Consider the following 22,104-nt stretch of genomic DNA (forward strand, 5'->3'; position numbering starts at 1 on the left):
TGTATATTATCGGTAAGAGGGCGAAATTAACGGATGGCCAGCTTGCTCATCGCAGGTTCCGTAAGGGCGAGTAATAGATCTTATTAATGCGTTAGCATTAGAGCTGTCTATGCAAGCGGAGATGGCGACTTCTGTCTGTCAGTAGCCAGTGGCAGGTGGCCCACCGCGCTACGAACGAACTTAGTATACTACCTCGGATATAAAGAACTTCAGTATGTCACCTCGGATATAATGAACTTTAGTGTGTTAACACAGGATACATCGAACCTAAGTACGCCACATCTAATAAAACAAACCTTCGTGTGTTAACTTCGGATATAACGAACATTCATGTGTTAACCTTGTATATAACGGACTTTCGTGTGTTACCTCATATACAACGAACCGAACTGTGGCACCTCGGATATAAAAAGAACTTTCGTGTTACCCTCGGATATAACGAATCTAACCTAGGGCATACCAAAATTTAGTACGTCAACCTCGGATATAGTGAATATTTGGCTGCTAACACATTCAAACAATCCGCCAAGGATCGCCGGAGAGCTTTTGTTCTTTAACGCTGCGTGCATAGTTATGCATAGTTGGTTATGCCGCAGTCTGGCCATCCAAGTATACATTACTTGTTCCGATTAGTCTGCTTTTGGACACAACCAGTCGCTGACTGCATCAGCAGTAGGCTGCGCTGCACGTCAGTCCAGCGGGACAGTTCAGGTACCCAGTTACGATTCCTTTCAAGGCGGCTATAACCCCATCCTGGGATGTTGTTTTCTGAGGTGGGGATCATTGTATCCGGCCCGAACTCTGGCCAGTTACAGGTTTCTCGTGTCGCAAGTGTCTCCGCGCAGTGTCTGAGCGCTTACCGAGGCGCTCGCCCGCGCTTCTGCGCGCCGGAGGGCCCGCGGGGACTTCGTTCGTTGGGCAACGCTGCGCGCGGTGCGTGACGGGGAACGACGCTCGCGCGCCCCTTGCGGCGCTCATCTCGGCGCTTTCTTTTAGCCGGCGAGTCCCTCATCTTTTATCAGCCGCAATCACTTGGCTTCTCCGTGACTCGTTTCGAAGCAGAGTCGGCAGCCGCAACGAGTGGACCGCGTCAATAGCACGTCTTTAGGCTCGAATAGGAGGGGAACAGAGGAAGACATCCCTGCCTCATTGCTGGAGCTTCCTTTGGACCCGTCCGCTGAATGCCTCGCTCACGGCTCTCGTTGCCGGAACATTTTCCTCACATCTGAGTTACCTCATTCAAGCATGACCAATTAGAAGCACGACCCTCCCCCGCCACATATACGACTCCTCTTTTTTTATGTGCCAGCGTGTTCGCTTTCGCCTGGCGAGGATTTGGTTGCTGGGCAGCTGCGAACTTTGTGCCCCCCCCCCCCCCCCCCCCGTCCTGCTTCCACGGCGCTCCCCTAATGGCCCTGGCCCGCACATCGCTGCTGCTGCTGCTGCTGCCGCTGCGGCGAAATGCCTGGCCTTGCTGACTCCAGTGAAAAGCTAATATCGCCGGTCTACGGCGGGAAGCCCGCCGCAGCTCCTAAGCTGAAGAAAGACGCGCTCTTGTTATTTTTTTTTCCTCCAGCGGTTCATTTTATTTTTTTTTAACGAAGTTTGAGTGGAGAGATTCTGGAGGGGCGGGTATGAAGTGAAAAAAAAAAAAAAAACATCAGACCGATGAAATTACTTGCAGGCAGTGGGCATTCGGTCCTCTTAAACCAATTAAATAAGCAAGCACTAAGGCAAAGAGAATTGAAAACAAAAAACGATGAAGAAAACTGCTAAAAAAAACAGGAGTGAAAAAAACGTTTTTTTTCTTCTATATCTTTTTTTTTTCCTACGTTTCAGTCCAATGCGTCGAACGAAGCATTCGTGAAGGTGTGTGTAGTGCCATAAAAATCGGAACTTCCTTTGAGAAATGGTTTGCGTCAGAAGGTAATGGCCAAATCCTGTCTTAAGAACGCCCGTAGAGTTAGAAAGAGCAGAGAATGCGGCCTTATCAGTGGCAGGTTAAAAACACACTCTTTAAATGCCATCCCAAAATTCAAGCCGCTTTGCTTAATTAAAAAGGTTGATATGAAACGATCATTGCATGCACCACGTCAGTGGAGTAGTGAGCTCGCCTTTATGGAGCCAGGAGTACCTGTTCAGAAAGAAGTGCACCTCTGAGAATGTACTCTAAAAATAACTTCGGCCACATTTCATTCATTGTTCTTTGATCAGTTATTATACATTCTTCTCTGCCTAAGACCATTAAATACTACTATAACGCTATTACCAATCTCTGTGCCCCTAATTATTAATAAATTGCCCCAGGATTCTCTGATGTGTGGTCACCAACGCACTGAGCATGATCGCCATTAAAATTACATTAAAGAATTCTGGTTTCTGATTCTTTAAACATTGCGCCTCATTGAGCGGTCACTTGTTCCCGCAGCCCTTGTCACGAACGAAAGAACACAATTTGCGAAGGCCGCCTGCTCTGCGTTGGCCGCAGGTCAGGCGCGCGTGTGGGATTTGCGCGCGGCCGGCAACTAATTGCGATTTAAAAATAGATCCCCCAGTCCTCTTTCCCCATCCAGAACCTGCACATCCCGCATCTCGCCAGGCTGAACCTTAGCGTGCCGCGCTGCCTTGAAGGTGTGCTCGGAGCGCGAGCATCATCCCGCCGTCGGAGCGGGCCGGCGCCTTTTTATCCCTAGGGCACGGGGACGAAACGTCCCTGTCGCTGTGACGCGCACGCGCCGAGCCCACGTGACCGCGCGGGGAGGAGGCTAGGAGGAAACGCTCGTGGGAGGCGCGGAGCAAATTGGGAGCACGCAGCGGTGTGGAGGCACGTCGCTCGTCGCGTGGAGCCGGCGTCTCGAACGCGCGCCACTGCTGTCACCGGCGGCCGCCGGCACGCGCAGCATCAGTCGCGGCCCATCGGCATCCGTCGCCTCGCGTGCATCTGATTTTTTTTCTCTTGCTTTGTTTTTTCCGGCGTTCGTCGGTGAGCACCGCTGCAGGCTGACTTCCCCCTCGCAAGGCCGCTCCGCCGCCTTCCCGGTGAGCCAGCTCAACTGTGCACGCAATCCACCGGCTCCTCCGCGCGCGCGCTCTGCTCTGCCACGAGGGGCGTTTGCCTGCGCACGTACGTGCCTTCGGGGCCGTGCATGCACCAGAGACGCACCTCTGTTGTGCCACGCCAGGCTTTACAAGCGTTTGCAGCGGCCGCTGGCTGCGGACGCTGTCCCGCCGCGACGCTCGCTGCTGCCAGCTGCGAACCGCGCACGAGCTCGTCGCACGCCCGGCCTGTTCCCAGTCTGCTGCCTGGGAGCGGCTGCCGCATGGGCCTGCGAGCCGGCTCACTCGGCGCCCACCACCAACGCCAGAGCCGCGAAAAAGGGGGTCTTGCAATTTCTCCAGTGCCCTCTTGCGCGCACTGCCCGTTCACTGTTTGATACGACCGCGCACTGTCGCTGCCAAGTCGGCTTTCGGCTCGATTTGCGACGTTGTCTCGATGCGCGCTGCAGCGAGTGGAAAGCCGGAAAGTAGTTTTAAAAGTACTTCTCTGCACCTTAGTGTGTACAGTAACATTTGCTCCACTGACTGTTCCTGACTGCTGCTCCACTGACTGCTGCTGCGCGCTATCATTCCTTAACTGTTCGTGTGATTCACGCCAGCTGTACGGTAATCATGCTGCCACGCCGGTAAAGTTGCGGACAGCTGTGCTTCTTTTTCCTAAGGAAAGCAAATATGAGCTGTGTATATCTCCCTTCGAGTCACTCGCATTTCCTTATAAGCGTTCTCTTTGCAGTGTAATATCATCGGTGTAGTATCATATTTGTTCTCTCATTAGTCTTATATTTATTACTGAAGGGCATGTGCCATGCTTCTTAATAGCTCGCATCATGGCTCGCAACCTCTTGCCGAATCACACCTTTATGCATCCCATTAAGGATAGAAACCGAGTTCAGTTTTCATGAAAGACTTATAAACGGGGCACCTCTATCATGTGGCTATTACCCTACGCGCCGCCTCAGAATCTGCTACCTGGCACTTGGGTCGAAGGTTCAGGAAGAAGAATACGTAGCGACACCTAGTCTGTTATCTCTTAAAAGCCTCCCCGGAATTACATGGACAGTAATGAGACGCTAAATGTTTTCTAATTGAGCACTTTCTCCTGGTCAGCTTTGTGTACTTTCAGGGTTTAAAGCGAGCAGGCGAAATAGTAAGCTAATAATAGCTCAGTACCGTCCCTGTCATATATTTGTTACCGCCAGGAGGCTTCGACACACTTCCTATTTTTATCACGATTTCTCGATCTCATCGGTCGGCCTCTCCGCCAAGTTTGGTAATGTCCCCACTCCCCTCCGCCTTTTCTTTTTTTTTTCATTTCTTCTCTTCTTCCCCCTGTAATTGCTTTTGTCATAGATGTCATGTTCTGACTGTACGCTCCGACGGTTTTAATTAATCACGCAACGGAAACCTCATTACAGTCGGGTTATCACTGCGTTCCGCAGTCGAGGTTCCGGTAATGAGAAAATCTCGAGGAAAATTCCTAAATGGAGGACTGATCTTTAATCGATAGCTCGAAGACGCACTTTCTGTTTTTCTCTTTTACTTTTGTGCCGTGGCACCTTCGCATCATGTTAAATTCCACTGTCGATTACGAATCGATGAAGGATTTACACGGCGCACAGCACATGGGATGTTCTGCTTGCCTGTAGCGTGCTATACGCCCCACACCCGGTGCATCGCTCGCCCCAAGCGTCATCTTCCACTTACGTGTGCTTTTCTTCCAAATGATCACAGTGATCTTGTGGTATCTTCATGCGAGAAAGGCGGCGCGCCTGGGGATAAAGAAAAGCATCCATGAAAAGAGCACCCTCATCAGTGACCGCTTCCAAAAAAGAAATCTCTCCTCAAGTGAGGAGGACGGCACAAGTATTCGGCGGAATGCCAACCGTACCGTGCAGCGTAGTACATCGCAATTAGTAACCTTGTTCAGCGATTGCGTAGTTCATTCTCGACAGCCGACACCGCCTAACCTTTACGTAAACCCCGGGCGAGGCTCTCGGAATTCCAAAGCGCGTGTTCTGCTTGCGCAATACTACACAGACCGCGTTTTTAGTGGCGGCTTTTGTTCCCTTTGTTTTCGAGTTGTTCCAGGGCAGCTCGATTCGCATCGACGATCGCGTAACAAACTGGGCTAGTTCTACTATAAGCCACTCCGGTCATTCCCCGGTGCGTCGCAGCCCTTTTCTGTCATTCAAATACAGAGGTCGCGCAATACGGCAGTCGGGTTCTGCGACAAATTGTCGAGCGCGGACTGAACAGCGGAACAATTACGCGCTAAATATGGGTGGAGGGACTGCCCCTGGGGATTTCAAGCTCATTTAATATTTAAAAAAAAAAAGGCCGCGTGGCGCAATGCTGCAGCACTAAATCAGTGAGGTGGACATGTCCTTAGCGACAGCCGTGCTTTCTCCTTTAACTTTTTTTTTCTCCCGCGTCCTTTATGTGTCCTTTCCAGTAAGCCACCTCGTGTCCTTCGTTTCATGGCAGTATGCTTGCCTGTGTGTACATTTCCTACGCACGATCTTTATTTGTTTGTGAACAAAATTCCGAAGCTCCGTTCGGGTGACCTAACAGCCCTGTTGGGCTATTATTGATCACTTATCATCACGGTAACGATACACTAGAGAGGAATTCTGGAAACTGATATTTAAATCTGCCCATGGGGAGCGTTATGTGGCCGTGCGAGATTATCGTCCTCGCAGTGTCGCGATTTTGACACTGGAAGATGAGGGGAGAAAAAAAAATCACACTTCTCATTAAATGTCAGTCTTGAATGCCCCCCCCCCCCCCCCCCCGCACCCCGCACAATTAGTGTGCGACGATGCCGGAAAGACTGAGAACTTGTTCACAGTAGTGGTGGTCGTGTAGATAGCGTATTTAGAATATTAGAAGGTCGATGATGTGCCTTTAACACCCCGCCCTCTTGCAACGGGAACAAGAACTTTTCTGTTTGAAAAGAAAAACAAAATTTACGTAGAGACGCAGTATGATGATGTCGAAACGGGTGTTGTTCTTCACCACCGACATTCCGGCTGCACGCACTCGCGTCTGACGCATTGATTACTTTCACCCGGAACGTTCCAGAAAGTCATAATGTCGCTCGCTCCGACTCTGGCCGAGCGGATCGGATCGTCTCCACGTAGAATCGCCACACGCGTGGGTGCGCCTTTGGGAGCTCGGGACAGAAATGAAAAGAAAAACGAAACCAAGGTTAAAGAGAAATCTGACTCGTCTTTGGCACGAGACGGTAGTTTAGCGACGTGCGTGCTGCCACGTGACGAACCGCGTGCGTCGTGCCAAAGGGGCCACGTCTTTGGAAGTTTCCGCTCGCGCACTGGGGCGCGGCGGCCATGCGCGCGCGAAATGGCCAGCTTATGGCTGTTTTAGCACTGCTCGAATGGCCGTCGATTTCGAAACAGATTACTGCGGCGGGGCCCGGCGTAAAGACGCGCCTGTTTGTTCCTCTCCAGCGGCGGCAGAATCCGCGCGCCTCCGGTACTCCGTGTGCGTGCGTGCGCTACGGCCAGGGCCAGGGCTCCCTGACCGGCCGCCGAGATTGCCCCGGAGCCGCGACGCTCCCCAAAAGCTCGTTGAGATAAGCGCTATCTGCAGCAGCAGCAGCGTGGTGCGTTGCAGCTCGTTCGGCCGTTATTGGCATGATCTTTGGCCGCGCGCTTGGCCCGCTCCGGAGCACTCTCGTATCAGCGCTGAAGGCTCTCGAGGTTAGGTCTGTCTTTGTTTTCCTGGTCTAGTATCTTTCACGTTAGGGAGCCCGATACCCGGTAGCGCTGGCCACTTTGGCGGTCTCGTTATTCAAGTGCTAGTTATCCCGTCCACTGTTCGGAGCTGCTCTTCCTGTAACAACAGAAGCGTTATAGAGTGTACATAAACTCACACGAAGAGGGGTAAACAGTAATCCTTCTTTTTATTTTCTTTTGTGTTTTACCTTCACTTTTACGGGCGACGCGTAGGAAAGCGACTACAGCATTGGCGTCTTTGGACTCGTAGCCACTAACTCTCGGCTACCGGCGCACAAGGATTGATGCACCCACACTGCCCGTGGAACACTGCCGTGCTCAGGCGGTTGAATGAAACAGGCCAACACCGGCCTTAACGCACCAGGACAATGAGCACCCTTACCTCGATGAGCTGATCTGCAACGTCATTTCAGAACACGGCCATGAGCGTTATTGAAGAAGGCCACGGGCATGAGCGCTTCCGAAAGCTGATGGCAGCACAGCTCCGTTCAAATCGCGCTACTCTGCGTAAAAGTCGGCGCCAATATTCATCTCCATCCATCGATATTCGCTCACAACTCGGAAAGCCACCGTGACCTTGACGGACCGCAGCAAACCAACGCGCAGCCTTCTCCAATGCGGTACCGCATGCTATATACCAGCGAGCGCTGCTTGTAATCTTGTTAGCTTACTCCCAGGCAGCGCGCAGTCACTTAGCAGTGTCCTCGCAACAACTTGAGATGCTGTAAAAGAAACGGGGCAAGCGTCACAAAGCCTAAACTAAACGCAGCGGCGCGTGGCTTGCGTGACCGCGGCTGCGGCGGGCAGCCAATCATGGAGAGTGGCCGGGTATGGCGTGTGCGTAGTCGCATGCTTGCTCGGATGCTGCCGCCGCGCCGAGAAGAGGGGATAATCACGTGCGCGCGGAAATTTTCGCCTTCGTGGCGGAATAGCGCGTTCTTCGGGGAGCGAGTTTTCTCTCTCGGAGGATGCATTCCGGCGACGAAGCGCCGACTGGGAGTACGCCGGACGCGCTCGTTGATTGTAGTCGACTGCGCGTTTCTAGCCAAGCGGCACGTGGCCAGTCACGCATGCGGGCCTTCGGTGTTGCTCGCTTCATGCCGATCTTCGTGATATACTTGCTCACGTGCGAGCAAGTGTGCGCGAACGAGAGACCTGCGTCGCGGAGCCTTCTGGAACGATCCGCTGTTCGGTGTGCCGCTCCGTCGTTCGTTCGGGTGTTGGCGCTGCGTTCGCACCAGGTTTCGCTACCACGGATATTCATTCGCACCTGACAATCCGCGTTTTGAATCGCTTTCGAAGCAAAAAAATTGGCGGAGATTTAGCTTTGGTTAAACCTGGAGTGACGCGATATCTACAGCTGGCCGAGTGGAGCATGGTCACGTGACCAACCACTTGACGAACCACGTGATCAGCCACGGCGCCGCGCCGCCGGCAGCTGCTCCGCACCACGTGACCAGCCACGCTGAAGGCTCGAAATGCTACCGTAATGTAGCTATCGCTACAAAACGAAGTATGGCTAGCATAAGTGGCTCTTATCGGCGGCTCATTATGGAAGCTGACGACTCCAGTTCCGCGCGAATAGCCCCGCACGCATGCAGAGACGCAGAGGTTAGCACGCGGGCGGTGCATGGCTGCATGCTCGGACTGCTTCGCTACGCCCCTATTGGTAGACTACACGCGCTCGCTGTCTCCAAACGCTGTGGCAGAGGCTGGGGCGTTGCGAAATGCGATCAGCGCAATGCCGGAAGCGCGGCGTTGCCCCCAAAAATGGCTTACGACGTCACTGCCGAGCTCGTCTGTCGAACGCTGTTCAGCTTAGTGACGTTTGGTTGGCGCTGCCTCTGGCTGCTGACGCACCTGAGGACGCGCGAACCGCCAGTAGCGCTCGGTCTCTTTCCCCGTGCACCTACGTGGCTGCATAATGGACCACAATGGGCGCGCGCGCGTGCCGCTCGGGGTGTTTCCTGATGCGGCCACAAAGCAAAAAGTAATAATAAAATAAGCGCCGCCCTGCTGGTGGCGGTCGTCGAGCGGGATGTTGGATGGCGCTGGTGCTTTTTTTTTCCCCGTCGATGTTTGCCAGATGAGAGCGAGACTGGCCTCCGGTTATGTTCCAGTCGCTGCTGGCGAAATCTGCGCGTATATAGCGGCCACCATTAGAGAAGACCACGCGGTAGCCAAGTTCGGGTCGAGCCTTCTGCATAGTGTGCGTGTTTTGTTTTTTCCTGAAAGCACCGTGCCACAGTGGCAGGTGCAGTATCCCGTTCGGAGGTCAACCATAAGTGGGCTGTATATTGTTGGGTTTTCTGTCTTGCAGATTGGAGAGCTACTCCTTTTCACTCCCCCAGGTGTGACAGTCAGGGAACGTCTGCCATGATTTCAGCTTGCGCGCCTCCGTACTTGATAGTCTCACGTGATTATCTGCCAATGAAAGTTGTTCGAAACAACTAAATGTAACTTCTGAACCAGATGGCACCATTTTATTCGGGATAAAAGCGAACTCTTTCAATACTACGTGGTGAAGTAGCTCGGATAACAAATATACTACCGCGCTATATATGTTCTCCTGCTGTCGTTATTTATTTATGTAACTGGTGTTACTTTTACGCGCGGTCTTACTCGAAAAATTCAGTGACTCCTTTTGCCAGCGGTAGATGGGAGCAAGTCCCCTATAGAATGTACTCCGTGACCGCTTCAGCAAGCAGACGACTTGCTCCAGCTTTGTTCGGCCGAAGCCCCAGCGCCGCTAAGGAAGACAGCTAGGACGGCTCCAGGTAGTCACAGACATAGCTGGTTTGAGGACTCTTGAGAACGGTGACGTCTTATTCCTCGGTGATATTCATCCGTCATCTTACGTCATAAGGCTTTAGGCTGCCATAATCCTAGGTTCGAAACAAAAGCCGATACCTATTTCCAACATGGCTCAAATGTGTGCACTCACAAAGCACTCTTCAAGTTCTCGATCGAGCCGAGGTTGAAGTTATGCTGACTAGTAACCGAGGTCATGGTCGCCTCCCAGGAGCGAAGCACTTTCCTCACGACTGCCCCGCAGTGACCCTTTTTATTTTTTTTACTTGCTCGCTGAAATGCGTGGGGTTCATTAAATTATTCGTTGCTCGCTTATGCATGCCTGTAACAGGTACACGAAACTGGTTGCCGGGTCGATTCATGGTGGCCACCGAACACAATTAATTGCCTGTACGTTCTCAGCCTTTCACTCACCTTATTCTGTTTCTGTTTCACTACTCCGATTAAATGGCAGTGCGCTTCCTCGTGATATTTTTTGCCTTGTAATGTCTTTCTTCTGGCGTCTTCCTTACTCGGGTCATGATAACACCGCTTCGCAACATCAACAACAAAAAATAATCTCCTCTCTTAAGGCGGCTCGGACGTATACGCTGTAGACGCCTTTACTGCGAGTTCAAGGCCTCCTGAAATCGAGCGTTATAAGTCAATCTGATCGGCGAAGCGATTTTCAGCAACACGTAGCGATATTTAATTGGCTAACTTTTTTTCTATCTTTAAAGCGTGTCTTTCTGTTGTTCGCTTACCATTTTTCTATCCTCTTGCCCTAGGTGCCTCAAATTCGGATAGTTTGTTTTTTACGTTTTTGCGTCTTTTTTTTCGCGAACGGCGCCGTTGCTCTGAGTGCGATCTAAGCGGCGCCCGCTCCATTCCTCCGTTTACAGAAAGAAGCCTTCTGCTTGAGTCCTCGTGTTGCGCCTCTCGCCTTGGCTGCCCGTCTTTATGCAGAGCGAGATATAATGCACGCGACGGCTCATCGCGACTGCTCGATCACGAAGCGGTAAAAAAGAGGAGATATACGCCGCACAGGTGCCTCGCGGCGCAACGCAGGACCGAAACGACCCAAACACGAGGAAAAGCTGCGCGACTGCGTCGTTAGGAGGGACCACCTGTTCCGTCGTGGACCAGCGTAGCACGAAGTTACAGAAATAAAAAAAGAAACATGAGAGAGAATTGCGGGTTGAGGACGCGAGTCGGGCTGCAGCACCTGTTCGGTCGTAGAATCTATCAGCGCTTCTACGGTAGGGCATTTGAAGAAATTGTAAATAAGCACGAGTTGCGGCGGGGAGAACCGAAACTGCCTGCTCAACTTTATTTACTACCGTTGCTTTGGTGTTGGCACTTCAGCTACTTTGTGTCCAAATATATCTGCTGTTTGGAGTAAGTGGTTATACTAAGGGCCTCCCCTAGGGGCCGGCAGCAGGGCTGACCCGTTTTCTACAATTTAGCTTCGCATATAGCTGATTTTATTGCAACTTTATTCTCGGCGTAAATTTTCCCAGAGTGGCGCCCGAACCTGCGAGCTAACTTTGTGTGAGGATACCGTCGTGAGCACAACCTGTTGTATTCGTTCCCTCGATTCTCTAAACTCGAGGGCACTAAATAATCATCAGCCGTGTCTTGATTCTGGGTGCGCGATAGTTGCGAGACACTGAGGGTCAAAGGCTCCTGTCGCTTTGAGCTGGTGATTTCCAGGGCATATACCTTGCTGTGTTTGCGCCCTTTAGTGAGCTTGGCTGGAATCATGCGTGTATACCCTGAGAGCCACGATGGGTGCTCACCCTCGCCACCGTTATCACACTCCCTGCGATTTGGCGTGCCATTGGAAGCGTTTTCAATTTCGGTAACTTGCATGGCTACGCGTGCCATTGGAAGCGTTTTTAATTTCGGGAACTTGCATGGCTACGCGCTGCTGCATCATCAATCCGGGAAACAGCTGTGTATACCGTTCGAGTGAGATTGTGCACATGCGTGCTAATTTTAGGGCTGAAAAAAAAAATGCGCTCAAGGGCAGTACGCCTCTTTTCGTAGCGTGTGCAGTTGATGCTACCCTGTCAAGGTTACGAGGAAAAGCTAGCCAGGAGTCTCTATTTGTGCTGCACCTCGTTCTCACTGTCATGGAAATGCGTAGTGGGCGTCCGGAGCTCGCAGTGCTCCATGCTTTACTGGCAAGAAAACGCTTGCGTGGGCTACACCTGCGGCACCTGAGATTTCTATGCGTTGCCAGGATCCGTCATTGAGTGTAGAAGGTTGTGCTGGTTGCTTCCACGGCTTTCCTCGTCTGTTTGCCTCTGATTTTGGGATCCTTGTGTATCGTGCACCTCTCGCGCCTTATAGGAGTAAGGTTTTGTCGTTCGTGACTGGTATACAGGATTGAGAGTAATACCGTATATGCATCAGGCGCAATCCGTGTTTACTGACCGTTGTTCAATGGGCGAAAATCAAATAAGTGCTTGCACTTCGGCTCGACCGTATTTGAGCCGTTTTGCTTTTCATAGCCGCGGATGAGTTCGGAGCCGTAAAAGACGACTTGGTTCGATGTGGAATGTACATGGCGCAAGGTTTATGCGCTTTAAAGAGCCTTTGTTCGGACCGTGACGTGTCGCGTCCCTCGCGGTGCAACACGATTAGGGAGTTTTTGCGTTGCGTGCCCGTCACAGCAGCAGCATCGGCACCACTACTAGTATAAATAGACATAGTGCGCCACATTGCCGATGTCAATTACAACTTGGTTCGCGTGGAATGTACATGGCGTAAGGTTTATGCGCTGTAAAGAGCATTTGTTCGGCTCGTGACATGTCGCGTCCCTCGCGGTGTAACACGATTAGGGAGTTTTTGCGTTGCGTGCCCGTCACAGCAGCAGCATCGGCACCGCTACTTGTATAACATAGACATAGTGCACCACATTGCCGATGTCAATTGTGCACCTGCTCGAAGCACATCTTTGCTTGCTTCCCATTCGCCATTTTTACCGCGTGCTCCCAGCCATCGTCCTCCTCTTTTCTTTTTTCTTCAGTGCGGCGGTATAGGGCTCAGCTCCGTTGGGGCGTCGCTGAAGCGGCACCTGACTGCCGGCTCTCTAAAGCACTGAAAAACGGGCGCTCATGCAAACGCCTCATGGGCGTACGGATTCATCTGTTTCCTTGACTTCATTCCGGTCGAGACCGTTTCGAGGTCGGGGCCTCCGAGGGCGCTGTACACGCAGAGCCGGGCGGCGCACTTTGTGCAGCCCCGGGGCATCCATCCTCTTCGCATGTCGGGCATTTTCCGCGCGATCGCGGCTGTGCCTTCTGCGGTTGCGCGGGCGGCGCAGACGCGCGCTGTATCGCAAAGCCACGCATCTCCGCGCCGCTAGCGTAAACAAGCCGGGCGAAGGACGCTGCTTGTCGTCGTGCCGGGCGTGTTCGGTGCGCGAGCAACAAGGCCCGCGGTCGGCACGGAAACGGGAGTGTTCAGCGCGGCTTTCTCTGCATTTGCTCGGGGCGCTCGGGCCCTGCCGCTGCGGTGGGACGCGGCGCGCCCAGTGAGTGGGCTTCCGGGGACGCTTAATTGCGCCGTCTTGTGCGCGATTGCGGGAAGACGCTCCGTTCGTCCGGGGAATCGGCGGTGCTTTTTTTTTCTTTCTTTATGAACTCCGAGGCCTGAAGTTTCCTGCTAGCTGGGGCATGCACGACGTCAGCGTGCCCGTTTCTTTTCACTGTATCTGGGTGCTTCGAACAGCATGGTCGATTGCCTGGATGCTGCTGTCGTTTCCTAGCTAGTCGCTTATTTAAACATAAGCGGCTGTATTTGTGTTTTGAACGCGACAAAATATCTCACGTTACTCGGCTCGCTGAACGAGGCTGAGAATTGAAGGGATAAATTCGGTGCTGATTTCTCCCCGAAATTAAGCACTAGGGTGAGAGCCCTGCGTAAGAACGGGAGAGTAATAGGAAAATTCCCGTGCGCGGATTTGCCGTTGGAATCAGCATCGGCCATCAGAGTGTGAATGGCGGAAGAACAGCCATTCGAATGTAAAAGTTTAGCATTTGGAAACCGTTAGTTATACCTTCAATTAGATACCTTAAAGACTTTGAAGAGCCGACAACTTTATAAATGAAATCTTAACCGGCCGGTTCTTGTAGTTGCCTGGCTGTGCGTACAGGCGGAACAGCAATATTTGAGAATTGTTATTGCGCTGTCCTATTGAGCTAAACAATTTTTAATCGCTTAGAGGTACGCTCCGTCTCTGGCAAAACAGACATAGCGAACAGGCACTCTTGACAGCAGTTCTGCATTTATCAGTTATCGGTGGCACAACGAAGGCCACGCGAAAGATAGCGAGCTGCAAGGAAGGTGCGCGGAAATTGTGCCTAAGAAAAGTTCGAGGTTGACAGAACCCGTCAGTGTTCCAGCAGCTGTATTGTGAGGCACAATCTATTTCTCTGAGAGCACAGATTTCCTCGTATTTTCTTACTTTCATTCCAACTGTAGAGCTCCCCCTCCACTGTGATGTGCGCTACATCACATTTTAAGTGGGCTCGTGTCAGTTAGGATACGGCGTAGCGCTGTTTCGCTTGCCCTGCCGTGCCGGTGAAGCGCCCAGACACGCAATAAGGTCCTTCAAAGCGCGCGCTATAGCTTTCCCTGGGGAAGAAACGCTGCCGAGCTGCGGCCGCCTATTCGCAGGCAACAGGCGGGCGTAAATCGAAGTGGGCGTCATCATCGGGACTGCGGACTCGCGTTCCTGCTGGCGCCCGCCATTAGTTTCGCGTCTTGTAGCTTTCGCATTGGTGCGAGGGGGGTGCATGCGCGGATGCGCCCGTGAGCGAACTGTGGTCGCTGCCTTTACCCACGCCCCCGGAAGAAATCGAAATTATCGGCGCGGGGATGGATGTTCGATTAATCTGGCCGGTCCCGCGTCGGCACACCCGATGCCCGCATTCGACGAACGAAAGTTCCCACTCCTTCGGCTATATACCTTTTCCTTAGCCCGGCAAAGGGTTCAGCGCATGCTGCCACAGTGTTTATTAGAAACGCTGATTAACAATCATGTCCGCAGTTTTGTGTGCGCGCACTTGACATGTTTTCCGGTAATTCCGCTGATCGTGGGCAGATTTGTGGCGTCCCGAGCGAGAAGTTTTCTCTGGAAAGGCAGCAGCGGTCTTCAGTTTTAGAAATATTTTGAGCCTGGGCACTTCCCTCCATTCCTGTAATTCCGCTCGGGGTTGAGCGCAAATCCGCTCCTTTCTCTGATGGGTGTAACGATATTTCTGGTCACCGGCAGATACGCTGGGGTGGCAAAGTATGCCGTCGGAAGACTCTAAAGAAGATGTCGAACTCTCTCTGGCCGGCACGCTGCATTGTAGTTTGACTTTGAACCAGGCCATGCGTATTTCTGGATTTTTCACTTATTTATGCAAATGTTTTGCGTTAAAGAGCTCTCGAAAAACACTTGCGGGCCATTTTAGGGACGCATGCAGATGTCAGTTTCTGATACTTGACGCTGTCTGAACTCTTGTGATTGGAATTGCGTACTTTTTCGGCCATTTTGCTGCGTGCTGTCGCTCATTTTGTCGGATATGAGCAGTACTTATGAATGCGGCCGAAGGTGTAGTTCGCCATTGCGTAAAGCTGAACAAACCGCACGAACATCGGGTTGCCTTGTATACTTATCCAGGTTGTTTTCAGTTAAAATAACAATTATTTTAACCCTCGTTCAACGCCTCGTTATCCGTGGTGTGGAAAACACCTGACGATAAGTTATAACTTTATGTTCCAAAAGTAAACTTCAGAAGCTAGCGGCCAGGCCTCAGGTAGACTGGAAGTCTCATTGGCGTCAATGTACCCGTGTAAGCGACGCCCTGCCCCAAGACTGCTGCGCTTTTATAATGGATGCTGTTATTTTGAACGAATGTTTTCGCAGTGTGGTAGGGCAGACAAGTTCAGCTCAGACGCGCTAGTGCTGCGCGCGGTACGGTAATGCACACGAAGAAATAATTAAATAAATCAGGAAAAATAAAAATGATTGACCTCACAAACAGTGCCTAGTGCAACCTGCCATTTGTAGATGGTTTACGAAACTAATGAGCAGCAGATAGAGCATGTCCCGAACAGAAACGAGCGCTGTTAATATGTTATTATGGAACATGGTACCAGCGCAAGAGACGAGGACAAAGGGAGAAGACAACACGAACGCCTGACTTCAACTGAAATTTATTGCACACACGCGGGACATATATATACAGAGAAGCGCCGCCATCGTCACCAACCGTTCAAAGCTATCGACACACGCCGGGCCACAAATGACGAATGCATCAAAACTAAACAAAGGCAAATCATACGAACTGCGTACAGGAGCACATCGCAGGCATTTTTTTTATCTTTTTTCTTTCGTTTTACATGCCTAAACCTACAATCACATTTGCCTGTAAACAATCAATTTCCTTTTTCCGAGCGCGACAGATGGGGCACTGACACAATTATCTTTTCCATTCAAGGTACACAGGACTTCGAAAATTTCCCGGCTTCGCTGTGTGCCGAACTTGCGCAGAACACGCGCGTCCTTCAAAAACGCTTTGCATGCCGGCTTGTGCAAGCAACCACGAATGTGGGCAGCTAAATGGCCCCCGCCACTTACCGAATCGATATTCCGGCGGTGCTCTAGCAAGCGCTCGTTGAGACAGCGCCCAGTTTGGCCGATGTAACTTTTCCCGCAGGCGAGGGGAATTCTGTACACCACGCCAACCTCGCATTCCACCAGGGCTTTGGTGTGCTTTATTCTGCAGGCTGGCCTCTTCTTGTTGTCATTTACACGGCGGCACATCTGCCCCAGTTTTTCCGGGGCCGAAAACACCACACGTGCTCCGCACTTGTCGCCGACCTTTTTGATGCGATGTGAGAACTGATGCCAGTATGGCACCACGACAGGCCGCTGTTGCGGGCGTGATTTTTACGAGCTTGGAATGAGCCGAATGATAGATAAGAATTTGTTTTTTCGACTGTGGCTTATACTGCCAGCACACGTGCGTTTCATGGAAAATAAGCACACATCAAGGTATTGGATGTTATTGGATGCTACCATCCTGCGGGAGTTCGTGCGTAAACCTCATGCCAGAGGCGTTGCTGACAAAAACGTCCAGGATGTTGCCCACCCCAATACCTCTATCCTGAGCCTGAGAAGCGTCCATTACCACGAGGTAGTCGTCAACGTACCTAAAGACTTTCTGCACGCAGACGTTGTAAACGGACGCCTCAATGCGCTTGTCAAAAGTAGATAAAAATATGTCACTTAAAAGAGGTGCGAGGCAAGAGCCTATGCACACTCGTTTTTTTTTTAATGAATTGGTGATTGCTAAATGTAACGATGGTGGATGAAAGGTAAAACCGTAAAAGCTCTAAAAATTTTTCGGTAGATAACCCCGTCATGTTCTGGAAGCCCACAGCCCCTGCGTCTTCAATAAAATCTCTAACGGCGCGGAAAAGCTCAGTTCGTGTTGTCGTCTACCTTTGTCCTTGTCTCTTACGCTGGTACCATGTTCCATAATAATGCAAACAACCAACTAGCCCAGCTGTCTACCCTTACTTATTAATATATGTGTATTAGTTTTGTAAAAGAAATAAATCGGAAAATAATGAATTATGAACTGTTACTTGATTGGCCCAATCTGTGCCCGATTATGAGCTGAAAAAAAAAAGGAGCACACGATAACCCCCCCCCCCCCAAAAAAAAATATTTGAATTCTAAAAAAGAAGTAATATAAAATCCGGAAACTAAACGTCTTACGTATGCTGCACGCATTTTCCTTTCCCTACGTACCCCACTTACAAATGAGTTTCCCAACGCACCTGCGTTTTTTCTTTATTGAACTTTCATTCATGAAAAGCTTCAGTTGTTGGCTTCGCTGAGGTGTGTGTAAGGAATTCTCGCATTTATTTGCAAAATTCCTCATACACAGCTCAGCCATGCGCCAACATTGGATCAGTAAATCCCGCCAATGATAGGAACAGTAAATCTCGTTGTCACATTGCCGCCGCGCAGCCTATATCCTTCCCATTCATCCACTCGGGGACCCCTCCTGGGAGATCGGGAGCCGAAATTTGTTCTGCCGCTCCCATTCGCCAACTCGGGTCTGCGGTGCTGCAGTGTTGTCTCGCACCCGAGCACGTGCGCGTCATCCTCAAGTCGTAATAACCGGGAGGCCTTCAGCGCGGACAGTCCGAACCGAGCCCTGTCAATGGGACGCTGGGCGGCGGCAAATAGAAATGAACGAGCATTCCTCGGGGGAATAACACGTTCGAAAAAGACACGCCCTCTCCCCACCTCCTCGCCTTTTCCCCACGCGCCGGCTTCCGTTCTTTTATCGTCTCGCCTTTCACAACGCCGCCACCGCGAGTTTTCTTCTTCTTTTTTTTTTTTTGCTCGCTCCGTTGTTGTCTCGATGTGGATCTGCGTCAGCGTTTCTGGTTTCCGCGCCAGCCTTCCTTTCGCCTGCCCTCCTCTCCCGTCAACCCGTGCGCATTGCGAGGCTCCGTGTCAATGGTATGGACTACAGGATTGCCCATCGCTCATGGACGCCTTGCAGTGGCTGATCGATGGAACGCGTCGCTGGCGCGCCTCCATATCCCGTCGGACCCATTCGTTTGCGGGAAAACAAGAAACGCAACAAAGTACTGTTTGAAGGCGGTGCCCCTGCGGACATCTTATACGGCCCGCGACCAGTTCCCTCCACTGTTGATTTTTTTTTTTTGCTTTCTTTCGTTTCGTTTTCGTGCTTTCCCAGGTGCTCGCGAAATGCTTTGGCTCGCTCTCCGGCGTTTATGTCCGTTCGAATTTCTCTGCACGGTGCTCATGCAAGATACCAACGACGCGAGGACAGATTGGCCGCAGATGCTTTCGGAGTGAAAAAGAGAAGAAAGTGCTCTCGCTGGCCGTTGTGCCTTCCGCGCACTTTATTATGTGACGTTCGTATAACCACGTTCGTCGACATGCTCGGAATGAAAGACGACGTCGCCTCACAAAGGGCTCGTGGCACGAAGCTTTCAAGTTACCGTTTTCTTCGAATGCAACATGTATATGCCCTCGGGAGTTATTATATCGCAGACGACACGCGTGGCCCCAGCCATCTGTTTGAAGTAGTTTCTGCTACGGAACTTCATTTTTAGTTCCCTTGATGCAGCAGCTGTGTCGACTGTTCATAACTATGTAGCATGTCGCAAATCGCACTAGCGTATACATATTTGCAGTGATTAGCGAACGGCTTCGTCGGGTTCAACTCTGCCCGTGATCGCGCTAGAATTCCACTCTCCTTCAGAATTGGGGTTCACTTCGTGTTCATATGTCAATTTTAGCAGGTCTGTCCATTTGAAGTCCTCCGACTTAGTCATTTCGTCGGCGCTCCTTGGAGCATGCGAAAATTCGTCTGCTAAACACGCAAAGCAGGCTGAAAACAGTGTGCTTGGGCGCTACTATAGCGCCTGTCGCCAACGGCGCATGCGCAGAAAGAAGATGGCTGTTAGTTTTCAATCTGTAGAACGCGGGAGAATGCAGAGGAGTGGAGGCGCGCATGAGCACAGCGGCTACGCGAAAAATGCGGACGGCACGCACCTTTTCAAAGCTTACCGCCATATTGCCACTTGGCTGCGGCAGCAGCGTACCGATTCGCGCATTTTACAGAAGCAGCCTGCTGCGCATTCGCGGCACAGGCCAAAATGCGCGTGCGCTCAGCCAGATAGTAAACAGTGAAAAGGTGTAGCGCATGAAGCTGCATTATACTGCCGCTCTAAGCGCATGCTCCGAGTCTTGTCTCGGGCACACTGGTGTGTGATCGACCGACAGCGGCCGCGCGCAGCAGACGAAGGGAGCGGCCAGTGATGGACACAAAGTTCGTTTTTCGTAACAAGCTTACGGGGCGCCGCCGCGCCGATGTTCAAAGGCTTCCGGAAGTCGCGTCAACCTCATTTCGGCCTCCATCTATACAGCTCTGCGAGTTGGTCGGGACGCCGCGGCGTGTGCTCCGCCCGTCCGCGGCCTTGGCGGCCAGAAGCGCCAACTGTACATTGGTTTTCAATAAGACCGCCACACGTTGTCATCGTATCGGGAGGAGCACAATGGATTCTGTCAGTGGCGCTCCGTTCGTTTTTTTTTTTTTCTTCGCCCGAGTCGCTTCCGCCGTCTGCTGGTTCGCGAAGCGTGAAGGCTCCGATCTGGCGTCCCGGACGGGGATTATTTTTGCGCGCGCGCATTCCGCCGACCCCGTAATGGAGGCAGTCGGCTGCTCTCCAGAAACGTGTCCCACAGCGGCCCCGTAGCACTTTAGGATCCGGTCCCGATTGGAAATGTCGCCTTCAAAGGGGGACGCGCTGTCAGCCCGTGTCGGCCGCTTCGGAGGAGGAGACGGACGCGTGTCTCTGGCCCGGCACCCGGCGGCCGAGGCGCGTGGTATACGACTGCTCCGGGGCTGCTGCTGGCTTGGAAACGGCTCTCTGTGCGGCTTTAATTAACTCCTGCTGATGAGCAGCCGCCTTCCGAGATGCCCGCTGACCGACTCCATGTCGGACGGTGCCGACGTGGCGTTGGTCGCCTTATCGCATGTGCTCGCAGACACGTCACTGGGCCCGGATGAAAGCTCCTTCCGACGCGGCCAGTTGACAGCTACAGAGTCATTCCGGCCGCTCTTTTGCGTCGCGTGGGAGGGTCGCTGCGCGGTGTCGCGTTGTGGCCATGGACATGCGGCGGAATGCGCGTCCCGCTTTGGCGAAGTCGCATCTGTCGAACGACGAAGCCGCGAGGAAGTGATGGCTCGCAGTTATTTTTTTCATTATTTGTAGTGTAGTTGGTAATTCGGAGAATGCCTCACTTGACAAGCTAAGGGGAAAAAAAAATTATAGGTGATAGGAATTCTGTTTGACGCTGTCAGATCAAATATCATGCGCTATGGTGTTTTGATTTCGTCGGCGGCTCTGCCTTTGTTATGACCTGCCTAATAGGGCTGGCATCAACTCATCAGGAACTGGATTCACCAAGACGTCGCCACGGGAGAGCGGTTCCGTTATTATAGCGGGAGCCTTGGCTTTCCGTAGTGGTCTGTATACTTGCGCACGGGGGCCGGCTGATTCAGAATTCGTTTCCTATGTGCAAATAGCGCTGTGAATCCGTCTCTTCACCAGCCGACACCAGGCCACCACTGAGACGCGCGCGCTGTCGCAGTGTTCTGACGTCTGGCGCCTGACCGTCAGAAATGTCTCGCGCTATATCCAGACCATACTCTCACCTCAACCAACGGACTCTTTTGAAATACTTCAAACGCTGCAGGCAGCTACGTTTGCTATCCCTCTCAGGAAGCAGCGGTCAAGTGACCACGCCGTGAGGAAGGCCGCCGATTCCGCCCGTAGGTATACATAACTCTGCAAGTTACTGCGATTGAGGGCATCAGGAAAGGCTACCCGTCGTAATGCTCTCCCGTTCTTCTGAACAATTCGAGCTACCGTGGCTCGACTAGAGGGCGTTTATCTCTTTTGCACAGAGATAAAACACATTGTAGTGCAGCACAGATGACAAGGATAGAAGGCAGACGAACTACACGCGCGCTATCTTTCAACAAATTTTATTCATCTCAAGAGCCACATTTATGCGCCAGAACATGACATATTAGCACAAGTGCGGACAGGGTCGCTGTCTTAGATACGCGAGCTCTTTATCACAAAATATGGATGGAGCGCTTACTCATGTGCGCACTGATGTATCTTTTCAGCTTCGATTATTTCCCGTGCTATTCTAACTTTGCTTCTTCCTATCACAACACGTTTTCTCGAGGAAAAGCTTTCATTTCTTTGACTCGCAGGAAAGAATACCATCGACAAGGGATCCTCCTCGCCCGTTCCTTACGCCGCGAGCATGTTCCATTAGCCGCTTATTTATAACATCTCCCAGTCTGGCCAATATAACAGTTCTCGCATGACAGAGCAATTCCGTCACCGTTCTGTTTCCTCGACTTCTGCTGGGCTACTATGTGTTTATCGGCTATGCACCAACAAGCCCCAAAAAATGGCAGTGGCTTAGCTCGGCTATGCCACTATATACGTAGCGAGAGATACATTTCCCTGGCTGAGCTTATTGTGGTCACTGTATGTTTACCAATGAGAGGCATATAGGCTCCATCTCGGCGGCTATGCGCAGTCTATTACGCTCGGCAGTCTGGCATCTCCGTTTGGCAAGCCGTTCCTGTCTCTGTTCGGGCATCTCCGCTGCTCTCTTCGCCTTCTTACGCTCATTCTCTCTTTGTTGAGTAGCCAAGTGCCAGGCGACAACCTCAGGATCGGAAGAGTTAATCTTCTCTTGTCTATACCGCCGTTTAGCAGCGGCTGGACTCGCCTTCTCTGCATCCATGTCAAGCGTTGTGATGCAGCCGCTCATTGCATCTCCACCTTTCATACGCAATGCTGCGCATGCGACGGGCGGTTCGGGTGATAGAGCGGCGCGCGGCCGCGTCGACGGCGAAGCGCG

The 22,104-nt window shown here is 51.9% G+C and overlaps 1 protein-coding gene across 11 annotated transcripts in view; it reads left to right on the top strand.

Annotated features, from left to right (window-relative positions):
- The window catches only part of LOC144113214 (dual specificity calcium/calmodulin-dependent 3',5'-cyclic nucleotide phosphodiesterase 1A-like), a 533,169-nt gene that overhangs the window by 327,551 nt on the left and 183,514 nt on the right, over nt 1-22,104 (top strand). For 3 of the 11 annotated variants that reach the window (XM_077646186.1, XM_077646187.1, XM_077646188.1), the window contains exon 1: nt 2,785-3,039. The exons of 5 other annotated variants lie outside the window; for them this stretch is intronic. The gene's annotated coding sequence lies outside the window, so the exon portion shown is untranslated. Of the gene's footprint in view, nt 1-2,782; nt 3,040-22,104 lie in introns of those variants that run through there. 3 more of the 11 variants (XM_077646181.1, XM_077646183.1, XM_077646191.1) reach the window with 2 other exon arrangements.

This window comes from Amblyomma americanum, chromosome 1 (genome assembly GCF_052857255.1).
Source record: "Amblyomma americanum isolate KBUSLIRL-KWMA chromosome 1, ASM5285725v1, whole genome shotgun sequence".
NCBI lineage: Eukaryota > Metazoa > Arthropoda > Arachnida > Ixodida > Ixodidae > Amblyomma > Amblyomma americanum.